This window comes from Triticum urartu, chromosome 3A (assembly GCF_056163025.1).
Source record: "Triticum urartu cultivar PI428250 chromosome 3A, HENAU_Tu73, whole genome shotgun sequence".
In the NCBI taxonomy this organism is placed as follows: domain Eukaryota; kingdom Viridiplantae; phylum Streptophyta; class Magnoliopsida; order Poales; family Poaceae; genus Triticum; species Triticum urartu.
Genome location: NC_141875.1, coordinates 433,598,460 through 433,611,397, shown reverse-complemented (window position 1 = coordinate 433,611,397; position 12,938 = coordinate 433,598,460).

Sequence of the window (12,938 nt, the reverse complement as noted above, 5' to 3'; positions counted from 1 at the left end):
GGGAAACTTGCCCGACACCAGCAGAGCCGCCCCCCTTGAGCCCAAGAGTTCCAACACAATCAACCACTTTGGAACTGAGGCTTGCGAGGCACCTCCATGGTGTCATGCAAATCTTTGTGGAGACTAGAAGCACACAAGACTAGATGACAACTAGAAGACGAAGATCTTCGGCAAGATCCTTGCCAAGGATACCCACGAGACCCCCGGCAAGACCCTCGCCGAGGACGACCACGATGCCGTGGCAAGACCCTTGCCAGGGCCCCGACAAGACTCTTGTCGAAGACATCCGCGGGGCCGTAGCCAAACCAGCTAGGCAGGCGCCTGTGTGGCGACGTGCAGCCTCTAGGCCGAGTCGGCAAGCACCTGCGTGGTGGCATGCAGATCTTCGTGAAGACTCTGCCATCACACCAACTCACCAGCCAGCCAGTGTGGCGCTACACGCCTCAACAGTTTGGACGCGTGTCGAAGCCAGGTAAAGTGACGACATCTGGGACGAGCTTCATTGCCGTCCCTGATAAAGCAAGAAGGGCACGTCGGTAGCGCATTAAATGTGTTTGTCCTACGGTGCCAAGATATAGACTCGGCTATTGTATAGCTTTCCACCTCCTGTGTGCCACTGTGGCAGCCCCTTTGACTATAAAAGGAGGCCCGCAGTGTACTGAGCGATGATTCGGGTTTTTTGGACCCTGCATGCCTTGTAACTAGTCCAAGAACACCAGATAAACAGAAACCACCAGGAGTAGGGTTTTATGCATCACTTGCAGCCCGAACTTGGATAATCCCCCCCCCCCCCCCCGCGTTAATCTCTCAATCCCGCTCTTTCCACAGCCCCGCGCCCGCCAACCGCAGCAAAAAATGATTCCTCGTGACCCCGTAGGTGCCAGGTGCCGTTTCCCCCGACAGGGAGAAAGAAGACTGGTCGCTATCTTTGCCTAAGAATTATATCGATTGAATGTAACGACACTATCATAGGAAATTATATCCTCCTGTTAAATCGTGAATTTAAAGAATTGGTGCATGATCATTTAGCTTTATTTATTTATTTATTTATTTATGTTTAGGGGACCATGAGCACGTACTTGGGCCGGATTCATGTGAGAGCCTCCCTTCCAGTTAATTATGGGCTCCTCTATTGGGCCTTCATCAGTGGGCTGCATGTTATCAACAAATGTGTACCACTCAAAAAAGAAGTGGAAAATGTGTTCCTACAAAAAATAGTATGCGCTACGTACGGTACAAGGCACTAAAGGATCGGACCGTGCAACGACTTCCAAAACATTATGTTTGTCGTTCTAACAACACATTTATTCAACCAACAGACAAAGTATAGTACTGATTGTACATTGAAAACAGCAGCAACAGCAACCAGGGCTGGGGGTGCAACAGAAGCAGTAAGCAGGCCAGAAGAGTAAAGACGCAACTCTCTCTTCCAAACCAAACATCAGCCATCATTACAAAAGGGCTATAAAAAAAGAACAAGTGTATGCATCAAACAAAAAAATATCGTACTACACCAAGTGTACGCATCTAACTAACTGGCTCAGTTAGACGTTACTATTTATTAAGCTGTGGAGATTGGTTGACGGCTTGAACCAGATGGGTGCCTGACGGGGGAAACTCCAGCCAGTAGGTCGAAGTCTAATACTTGCAACCCTCTCTCCTACTTTGGGCTGTAGAGCGTGATGACACATATCAGGGTATGGTGCATGTAGAGACGCATGGTACGCTGTGTACACATAGTTTTGCCTGATGAATGAAACCGCGCCACCATCATGATCCTTGCCATCGGTTATCTCCTAGTTAATCGGATAATTCAGTCCGAGAAACAAAGAGCATGTACCAAGGCTACTTACCAGCCTCCAGTCAAAAATTCCTGAAGGCCCAGAGAAGTTGGGATCCTGCTCAAAGACCTTGCAGTGACTGTGATTGTATTCCGCGAAACAACATGTCCGGTACATGTGAACGATCATCAATCGTTCGCCGTCATCTGATCGAGCCAGGAACCACCTGCAATTGTCATGCCACTTTTCTTTGAAAGGTTCTGGGATTAGGAAGGGTAGGGACACCAGGCGGCCTACAACATCATATCAAGTTGGAGTCAAATAAAAAAGGGCTCTTAGTGTAGTCAATCTTAAGAACAGCATGTTATGAGCATGAATATTTTTTCAGTAAATGTTGATAGTAATATAAGCAAGCCATCATGATATCATAGGAAAGTAACATACACTACAAAAAAAGACACATCCGTGACATTTTGGGCCGAAAGAATTTTTTTTCTGTCATACATATGACACTTCTATGACGATAATTGTGACCAAACCCGGTATCATCATAGATGTGGTGGGCTCCTACTTCTATGACAAAAAATCATGACAGAAAATGGGCTTCTCGTCCTGGGTGGGCCGAAGACATTCTTTGGGCCGTCCATGATGGAAAAAACCGTGGTAGAAGCGAGGGGGAGGAAAATTTTAGGGAGTTCCCGGTTACGGTGGGAGGTCGGGGGCCGAGCGATGCGTGTTTCTCTCGTACACGTACACGCGTGTGTGCGAGGCGTTGGCTCTAACTGAACCCGAGCGAGGCGTTGGGCTCTAACTGAACCCGAGCGATTGCACTACAGGCTACGCGTTACTGAACCCGAGAGATCGATCGATGGCTGTTAACTGAACCCGATCGAGCGATTCCTTCGCTACTGCTGCTAATTGAAGCCGATCGATGGGATGAACAGTGAGCGTTTCGGGGGGGGGGGGTTGGATGAACAGTGAGCGGTGGCGTTGCCTCTGGATGAACAGGACCCCGTGGTGTGGTGGAGGGCTGGATGAACAGTAGACGGTGGAGCGGTGCCTGTGGAGGGGTGGATGAACAGGACCCCGTGGTGTGGAGGGCTGGATGAACAGTAGACGGTGGAGGGGGGGTTGAACAGGACCCCGTGGTGTGGAGGGCTGGTGAACAGTAGACGGTGGAGGGGTGCCCGTGGAGGGGTGGTTGAACAGGACCCCGTGGTGTGGAGGGATGGATGAACAGTAGACGGTGTGGAGGGGTGGTTGAATAGTAGCCGGTGGAGTAGCGCGCGGTGGAGGCTGGATGAACAGGAGCCCGTGGATGAACAGTCGCAGGTGGAGGCTGGAGGAGGTCGACGGTGGATGAACAGTAGCTCGTGGAGGCTGGAGGGGGTCGACGGTGGAGATGAACAGTATCCCGTGGAGTCCCGTTTTGTGGTACGCCACACCCCTCCCAATGAACAGGACCCCCGTTTCGACCGTAGCGCTCCAAACAAGTCTGTTTCGTCTGTTTTGCGGTACGCCACACCCCTCCCGATCAACAGGACCCCCGTTTTGACCATAGGAGGTCCGTTTCCTCCATTTTGCGGTATGCCAGACCCCTCCCAATCAATAGGATCCCGTTTCGAACGTGACCGGTCGAACACAAGGCTGATTCCTCTGTTCTGCGGTACGCCAGGCCTTGTTTCCATCGCCTGTTCCGTCCAAGCCCTCCCGATGAACACAACGCATTCCGTTGCCTCCCCATGAACACGACGCATTCCGTTGCCTCCCCATGAACACGACGATGATGCTATTTCTCCGTTCCGACCCAGCCATGTACACAAGCCCTGGCCGTACGTATGCGCGAGTAGGAGTTTGAGACCCCGCCCGTATGTACACATACGTGGCTGTATTTTCTTTCTTGCACCCTGGCCGCTGTACGTACGTGTAAATGCTACGTGCATGCCCCTACTACGACATGTGTGCGCCTCTACTACGACACGTGCGTGCCTCTACATCGACCAGTAGGTACGTACACATTCGCGACCAGAATGACAACGCTACGTACGCTTCGACCAGGTGGTTCCCGACTGTCAGGCACTTCCTTGCCTGCGAAGATGTAGCTGGTGGGTCCCAGCAGTCAGGGGGCGAATCATTTTTTTTGCCCAAACGCACTTCCTTGCATGCGAAGATGTAGCTGGTGGGTCCCAGCAGTCAGGGGGAAACATTTTTTTCACGAAATACGGTGGCCCGTCTGGTGGGTCCCGCTGTCAGGTGGAGGAATAATTATTTTGCACGTAATAAGGAGGCACTTCCTTGCTGCGGCCGTGGACCCAGCTGTCAGCCTCTCCACATACAGTCCACGTCTGATGGAAGCCGTTCCTTGATCACGTTGACCACACCGTGCCGAGAGCACCAGGGCGGTGGACGACGGCGAGGCCTAGGAAGGGGACGACGCGGAGCCGGGGAAGACGCGGTAGTGGATGCCCATGCGTAGAGGAGTACGAGGGTTCACTGGTTCGCTGCGGTGTGAGGCTCCCGTTGCCGCAGAATAACAGGGGGTGTTGGTGAGTAGAGAGGGATGGCCTGGCTAGCGGTGGGAGTAGTAGGGGGCGGTAAGGCCTCCGCCGCATCGCAGCCGGCCACGGGAGGCAGGAGCATGAGGCATGACCGACGCTGGTTTGGGCGGCTGGAGCAAGAAGACCAGAGGTTGAAGAAGCACTGCGGCTATTGGATGGACATCGTACGGTCACTGGAGCTAGAATCGTGCATATTGACTAAGTTGACAAAGCCCTCCGTCCCCGTCAACTTAGTAGGCCCACAAGTCAGCCTGCCACTATACTGGGTCCCAGCTAACAGGGGGAGTATTCATTTTTTTGTGCGTAATAAGGAGGCACTTCCTTGCGTGCGAAGATATAGCTGGTGGGTCCGAGCTGTCAGCGGCGGTAACATTTTTTTCGCGAAATACAGAGGCCCTTTCGGTGGGTCCCTCATGTCAGGTGGAGGAATCATTATTTTGCGCGTAATAAGGAGGCATTTCCTTGCGTGCGGCCGTGGACCCAGCTGTCGGCCTCTCCACGTAAAGTCCACTTCAGATGCATGTCGGTCGTTGACCACGTTGACCAGGCCGTGCCGAGAGCACCAGGGCGGTGGACGACGGTGAGGCCTAGGAAGGGAACGACACAGAGGCAGGGAAGACTCGACAGTTGTTTCCCACGCGGAGGGGAGTACGACTGTACGAGGGTTTACTGGTTCGTCTGCCGTCGCCGGAGAATAACAGCAGGTGTGGGTGAGTAGAGGGATGGTTAGGCCAGCGATGGGAGTACGGTGGGGAGGTGAGGCCTGCGCGGCAGCAAAGCCAGCCGCGGGGAGGAGGGAGCAGGCAGTCCCACCGGCGCCTGTTTGAGCGGCTGGAGCAGGAAGAGCAGAGATTGAAGAAGCACGACGGCCGTTGGATGGCCATCCAACGGTCACTCCTTCTGCGTCAACCTTTTTTTATGGAAGCCTCAAATCTGTGGAAAACATCATACAGCCCATTTGCTAATTCTCAAGGGTTTTTTTGGAGCCCATATTCTTTTTGTTAGCATTACATCCCATATTGTGGCCACGGTTAAAAAATTATACGAAATTTTGCATATTTCGGTGCAGTCCGAACTGTTTTTTATCCCGAAATTTCGACTCACATTCAAACTGATTTTAAAAATAAATGTATATCAATATAAAATCCAACAAATTCTCCACGCATAAAAATTAATGTAATTTAAAATCTCAAAGTGAAAAAAAAGATATTTGAAACTAATTGCCGGTTTGATGTGTTTTAAAAATGTACAGCCCATTTCTCCTTACTGATGGGCCATTTTCTCGGCCAGCCGAATGAAAGCTCTCCTCGTCTTGAAAGATTTGCAGCCCAACTGGCCTGACAGAGCGACTTACTTGGCAAATAACAAAAAAACTGGGCTGTGACCGTGGACCCAGCTGTCAGTCCATTTGTTTTTTTAGTCCATTTGGTGGGCTGGGTGAAACAATGATGTAGCATCTATGCAGCCCATTTAAATCCCATTTGCATTTTTCTCGAAAGCCGCGGACTTGCTGGGCTGGGTGAAAATATCATGTTGGGCTAGACAGAGAAATGTTATAAAAACATAAACACATGATTGCACATCAGTAAAATCTTTGCAAGCTTATGTACGCAATCACTAGGAGTTAACTTGCCAAGTTATATATAAACAATTATTATTATTATTATTTTGTAAGAACTTTCAACTTATGAAACAAAATATCATTTTAATTTGATGAGTTAATAGTACGTGGGGTATTATTATTTTTTAGGCTAGACGTGGGACAGTTGAGTTGGTTCTAGGGGAAAGTACTGGGAGAAAACTCAGTTTACATCGAAAAAGAAAGTGGGAGAAAATTCAGAGACCTGCTGGGTCCACCTAAGGAGGGGAATATGTTGGGAGAAAGGAGATTCAAAGCACGACAGCCGAGTGAACTAGTTTTTTTTTACGGACAAGTGAACTAGTTTACATACATAAGCAAACTGCCACTAAAAAAGCAATCAGGTTAATGGGTTCTTAAAAGAAATATTTCGGACAAAACAGATAATTAATTACGACACATAGGCTAATGCATGAAACACTCACCTGATAAAGGTGCTTATAAATAGATAAAGTACAACATCTAGACCTTCCTGGCACGCTTGATCATGACGCTGCGGTTGTCCGTGTACTCGTTGATTACGGGAAGCAAACACGCCCTCATGTCCAAGATCTGCATGTACATGTCGTAGCATGTGTATGCGCCCTTGGCCATGTAGGTTATGTAGGCTAGATTCAGAGGTACCTCCCACGTGTTCAGGTCATCTTCTTTCATGTTGGCATATCAGGGGTCGATGATGGTCTCAGCGAGGTCAACCAGGGAGTCCTTCTCCTGCCCGTTGCTGATGATCTTGTATTGCTTCTGGATGTTAACAAGCTTGTTGCACCAGATGGCCGAATCGTCGCGTTCTTCCTTCTCTCCACCGTAGCGAAGCTGCAGTCAGCGCTGCCGGTGAAACAGGCGAATGCTCCAGAACCTGGTGCAGCCATAGGACTGAGGCGAGACAGAACTTCACCGAGTCCGTATCGTTTGTGTACATCACATTCAACTTGGTGCAACCATAGGACTGAACGGCAAACTCGAAGGGGAACTCCTTGCTGAAGTCCATATCCAGCAGGCTCACCCCTCGGATCGCCATTGGAGTCTCTTCGAGTGAACGAGTGTGTAGGCGGCGGCACCAGTTCGTTTTTCAGCTCTTGGGGAACTGGATTCAACAGTAAGCTGAGTGTGTACATGCGACAACAGTTATTACCCCTCCCTCGTCCGCTGCATGCCCAGCAGAAGATGCACCCTCGGCCACACGTCGGTTCATGAGCGGGTCTGTATTGGTACTGTAATAACAGGAGTTAGTGGTCACTTTACTTAAATTTAATTAGCTTTAATATAAATTTGTACTTACAACAAGCAATGCATTCACTCATTCTATCAGTGCCACGGGATCAACATGCACAACAATTAGAATTATTATTCTCAGGACACACATGTTCATCACATTTGTCGCACTTTCACAAAAGATAATACTACCGAGTTTGAACTGTTTGTCCTGAGCTCTTAACCGTCACAACATCTGTAGTTGAGTATTCCTATTTGCACAGCATGTTTGCACAGCACAAACAAGGAGACAGGAGAGCATGATTTCACTTTAATAGCGGCCTCCTTGAACTCAACCTCCAGCTCTACTTGGATGAGGTCTGCCTGGAGTTCCATGATTCAATTCATGCGCCTTTTTCTGCAGTTCACCTGAAATGAAGCATAGATTGCATCATTCAGCTAGCAAGAAGTACTTGCTCTTGTGAGCTGGCAGGTTCTTCTTTAGTAGTTGCACTAAAATTGAGGAACATTAAGGTTGGCTGTCCGGCTCATGTAAGGTGCAACTATAATTTTCTTATCCTTTTGTGCAGTTCCACTAAAATAAAGTGCCATTGTGGTGACAGTGACGGCTCCATCTTGCAAAGGCTAATAAAATGTTGCACGAGATTACCAGCAGAACTTGACGGAGATTTTGGAAATTCCAATCACCATTTTGTGCAGTTCCACCAAAATTGAGAGATGTTGCCCACGTGACATTTTAGTTGAACTACACAAGACACTCATTCCAAAAAAGTGTTTTCTGCAGTTCACCAAAAGGTCACAATAGCAACAAGGTGAAATGGATATCCCTATCTGCACAAAAAGATAGAAAGTAAAAAGTTGCTGGTCAATAAGAATATACAAAACATATACAAAATGAAAAGAAGCATCTTAATTATGTTCATGGCAATCACGCAAGGACAATAGAAATTTTAAAACATCAGCGATGCTTCATGTTACCAGAAGCATTACGATCAACAATGAGATTCCTCAAATATGGGATTACTTTAATGGTGGCATTGCTTGTTTACCAGACACAGTAAATCAACAGCAGCTAAAGAGTTGGTTTAAGGGCATTGGACCATGGGGACACCAGGACACTCAGCAGCGTAAAGGAGCAACTTACTTATCATACTAGGGAAAACAACAGGAGTGCCATTGTACTATGTGAGGGCAGCAAATCTAATCCTGGAGACCTTTTACTATGTGAGGGCAGCAAATCTAATCCTGGAGACCTTTTACTATGTGAGGGCAGCAAATCTAATCCTGAGACCATTTACTATGTGAGGGCAGCAAATCTAATCCTGGAGACATTTTACTATGTGATGGCAGCAAATCTAATCCTGGACATACTCTGTTGACTTGTCCACTAGCCGCCACTTTCTATCCTTTTTTCAACCAATAATAGATCTGTTCCTTATCCAGTTTGTACTGCGTTTTCCCATTATTTCCCTTTTCAACCAAGAGACCGGTTGGGTATTCGGTCTCTACTACTTTCACCATATTATTTCCCCTTTGAATCAAGTCCTAGATTCATGCTACAACTTTCCCCCCTTTATTCGTTGTTTGAACAAAGCCCTAGATTCGAATGCATGAAGTAGCTTTACCTCTAATAATACTAAAAATTTAGGTGGCTTTGAATGAGCCGATGGGAGTAGAAAAAGATGCACATGCAGACATGTGGGGAGCTGGGGCAGTAGAGCAAGGCCGCTTTCGAAGAACTTATACCTGAGGGTCGCCGGGATGTCGGCGGCGGCAGGTTGGATCTGCGGACAATACGGCAGGGAGGAAGAAGGGTCGGAGGACCTCCCGAGCCGGCCATGTGTCGGAGAGAACGGCACGGGCAGAGGATCGGGCCCCTCTAGCAGCTGTGGGTTTCCTCCCTCGACAGCGATGACCGCGTGAACGATGCACCCTTTAGTCCTGTACACACACCGGCCGAAGGGATCCGACCGGATCTGTGACCAGCGGTGAGCAGAGAGAAAATGTCGCTACCGCTGTCTTGTTTATATCTGGAGAGGATGAGAGAATGAAGAGAGCAACCCTAGTAAATCAAGCGCTCAGGCCCCTGCGTCCATATATAGTGGAGTGATTATCTTTTTTCTCTCCACAACAAGCGTTCCAATTTGTGTACGTGGCATTAAAGAAAAGAAACTCTCTATTTAAGGTGACTACTGTACGACTCCTACTTACAAAATATAGTGGAGCACCTTGGAATCTGAACATGTGTTGGGGACAACCAAATTGAGCCTTATAAAATGGAAAAACTAAAATTTTGAGATAAGCCCTATAAACCGGAAAGGAGGGAGTAGAAAAAGAAGTACTCCATCCGGGAATAGTGCTGCACTTCGAAACTAGAACCGTCAATAAATTTTGAGCTTGAGTCTCGTCACATTCCAAATTACTCCACGCTATATTGAATTGCAAACCTGTTCACACCGATCACAACCTAAACGGTTTCCCACTTCGGAGCGTATTAGTACTCGGTTATAAATACTAGTATGCCAAGATGACTGCACATTCCTCCTCAACTCCTCATCCACAAAAACAAATAAGTCATTCAGCATCCTTCCCTTGCGTTTGCCATGGCCAGCGTGAGTTCTGGGTCGAGAGATTGCCACCAGGGAGAGGCGAGCATGGAAGCGGAAGCACGAGAGATGTCATGCCTCGCTACGAGAGCAGCCGACATGTCCCACCGTGCGGAAGTAGCAACACAGAGGTCCCGCCGTGCCGCTGAAGCAGCACGGAGGTCCCGTCGCGCCGTCGATGCAGCAGACTAGTCCAGCCGCGCCATGGAAGCAGTAGAGATGTCCCGCCGTGCCACGAATGCAGTAGAGATGTCCCGCCGCGCAGCGGCGTCCTGGGAAAATTTCTCACGGGCACGCGACGACTGTTACAGGCGCATGCATGTGATCGTCCATAGCCAGACGGATCAGATCTCCCGCTCGGCGAGGTTGCAGGACGACATGGTAGCCTCGTTTGGATAGGCTACCGGCGTCATCCGGCAACTAAGGGAGGGCAATGAGAGGCTCCGGGCCGAGCGTGACCTGCTGAGGGAGAAGATCATCTGAAGTGCAGACCTGCAGGAGGATACTAGTGCCTTGTTGAAGAAACTTATGGACGAGAATGACATGCTCCGCAACGAGCGCCAAAGGCTGGTGGAGGAATCCATGGATGTTCTCAAGCAACGTCTTGAGGACATGAAAGAGCTCATTGCCGCTCGCCGCGGAGACTAGTTTCCCGGTTTATTTTGATGTAATAATCGGTTTAGGGTGTGGATTGTGTCGTCGGTTGTGAAATGTTGGGTTCTAGCGCGGATGTTTGGCCTTTGTTGGCCTCTTGGGATGTTGCGATTTCAATCTGGTAGCTTTTAGTCCTTCGTGTTAGGCTGGAGTTGTGCTGAACTTCTTGTGAATTGTGGTGGTTTTCAGTAATGAAAATCAGAAGGGGCAAGCCCTTCTTTGATCAAAAAAAATTCAATCGTCCTTATACATTAGTCTTGCTATAAGTTGTAGTAGATGCTATATAGGTCCGTCGGATCTTACATCAAGATCCATGCTTTCAGATTTTCTTTTTTCTCTCTTAAATCTCAGTCAAGTGAGACATAGCCACACCATTGAACAGAGGCTCTGGCGCCATTAATGGAGACCTTGGGAGAGAGGTGGACGACAGATGGAGGTCAAAGGGCTCTCCTCCCGATAAGCACGCGCAGGGGTCTGATCGCATGCCTCTCGTACTCAAATAGCTACCCTGCACGTCGCCTCCTAGCTAATAAAAAAGGGGATGCATGGCGGCACGTAAATGGTACTAGTAAGTAGAACGCCCATGGTTTCGATAATACTTGTGTTTCCGATTGTAACGTGACAACACTTCTTCCAAAATGAGTTTGTTGATTGTTAATGTGTGTGCCTTCGCAAATCGGACTGCAAATTTACCACAGCATGTTGGTGTCATGTCATCGCACCAAGCCAAGTTTCATTATTTTCATGCGTGTTTTGGATTTACAGGAATTAAAAAACTAAGTTTCTCAATGTTTCCAACCCAGCCACGACGCCCAGAATTTTAAATTTCATTCCCATTTCTTGCATGGAACCTAGAAATTTACCCGAGGACACACATGTGATTTTTCAACCAACTTTGGTGCACTAGAACATGTGCTTGTATTTCAAATTTGAATTATGCACACAAAGGTGACACGTTCCCTCCTAGAACCACGAGCCTTCTTGAGAGAAGCTCCGATTTGCAAGAAGCTTATACCAAAATTTGTTCCTATTCGGCGATTTTTTCACCACGACATGGTACTACCATGACATGACACCATGCCAAGTTTCATGATTTTAAAACCAAGTTTCTCAATGTTATTGACCAAGCCACAATGCCCAGATGTTTGAATTTTATTCTCATTTTTTGCATGGGACCTACTCCCTCCTTCCATCTATATAGGGCCTAATGTGTTTTTCAAGATAGCCTTTGACTATTGACAAGATTAATAGCACATGAGATGTATACTATGCAAATTATATTATTGGAAGCTCCTTTGACATACAAAATTGAAGGTATGCTTTGTGTAAGTTGCATGTCATATATTATTGCTCTAACGTTTGGTCAAAGTTAGCCTCGAAAAACGCATTAGGACCTATATGCATGAGAGGAGTCGACTTTGAGAGAACGTGTTTGTTCGAGAGACACCGAGGAAGACTACTATATATCGATGGTGCATGTAGGCGGGAATTAAACTAAGGGATGGTCTTATTGGTTTCGGGGATATAGGGGAAGAGTGAGAGGCGGGGGGGGGGGGGGGTAGCTAGAAGGAGATTGTTAAGTGTGAGTGTGTGTTTTTCCCACCTAGGCGGAAGTTATGTGCACAAAAGAGGAGAACAATTCGATGTGGCGTTAGGATTGAGGGTAATTAACTACGTATGGAGACATAGAGACCTTGAACGTGCATGTGTGAGAGGTATACATGTATACATGGGATGTGTGTCTGTGCGCGCGCGCATGATCGAGATAAAAGAAAGAAGACATAAGTCATAAGATCAACGACATGGGAGAGACGGATCGGTATGACAATATGCATGCATGTGAGAATGCATGGAAGAAGTCCCGACAATTGAGCATGTGTTTTTGTCTTTAAGAGATAGTGGCGTGGGCTGGAGCATGCATCTACGGTGAGCAGAGGGAGTGAGGCACAACGATTGTGCAAAAGAGACCAACCTATAAATGCATATGTATGGAGAGACATATATAGTGTGGGTGATAGGAAGCAAGACTCCGTGCGAGAAAGAAATGTTGACGGAGAAACTACAAATAGATACAGAGATGGAGATGCTAGCTAGAGGGACATCCGCTAGTTTGGGTGTTGGAGATGACCGTCGGGTGGTTCAAAGGGTGAAGTTATATATGTGTGTGAGAGGGCACTTGAATGCATGTAGAGAGAAACATATGTAGTGTGCGTGATAGGAATCAAGAGTGAGGGCGAGAAAGAAGGTTGATGGAGAAACAGATAAATAGAAAGATAAAGATGCTAGCTAGTGTGCGTTAGAGATAGGAGTCGAGTGGATCAGAAGGCTGGGTTATGTGTGTGGGTGTGAGAGAGATAGAGAGAGGGTGCATGTGAGTCACATACAAACAGATATCAGAGAGAAATGAGATCCAGAGAGACGGAGTGTCTGCGAGAGAGAAAGATATTTCACAACGAGAGTGATAGCTAGAGAGACATACGAGGGAACG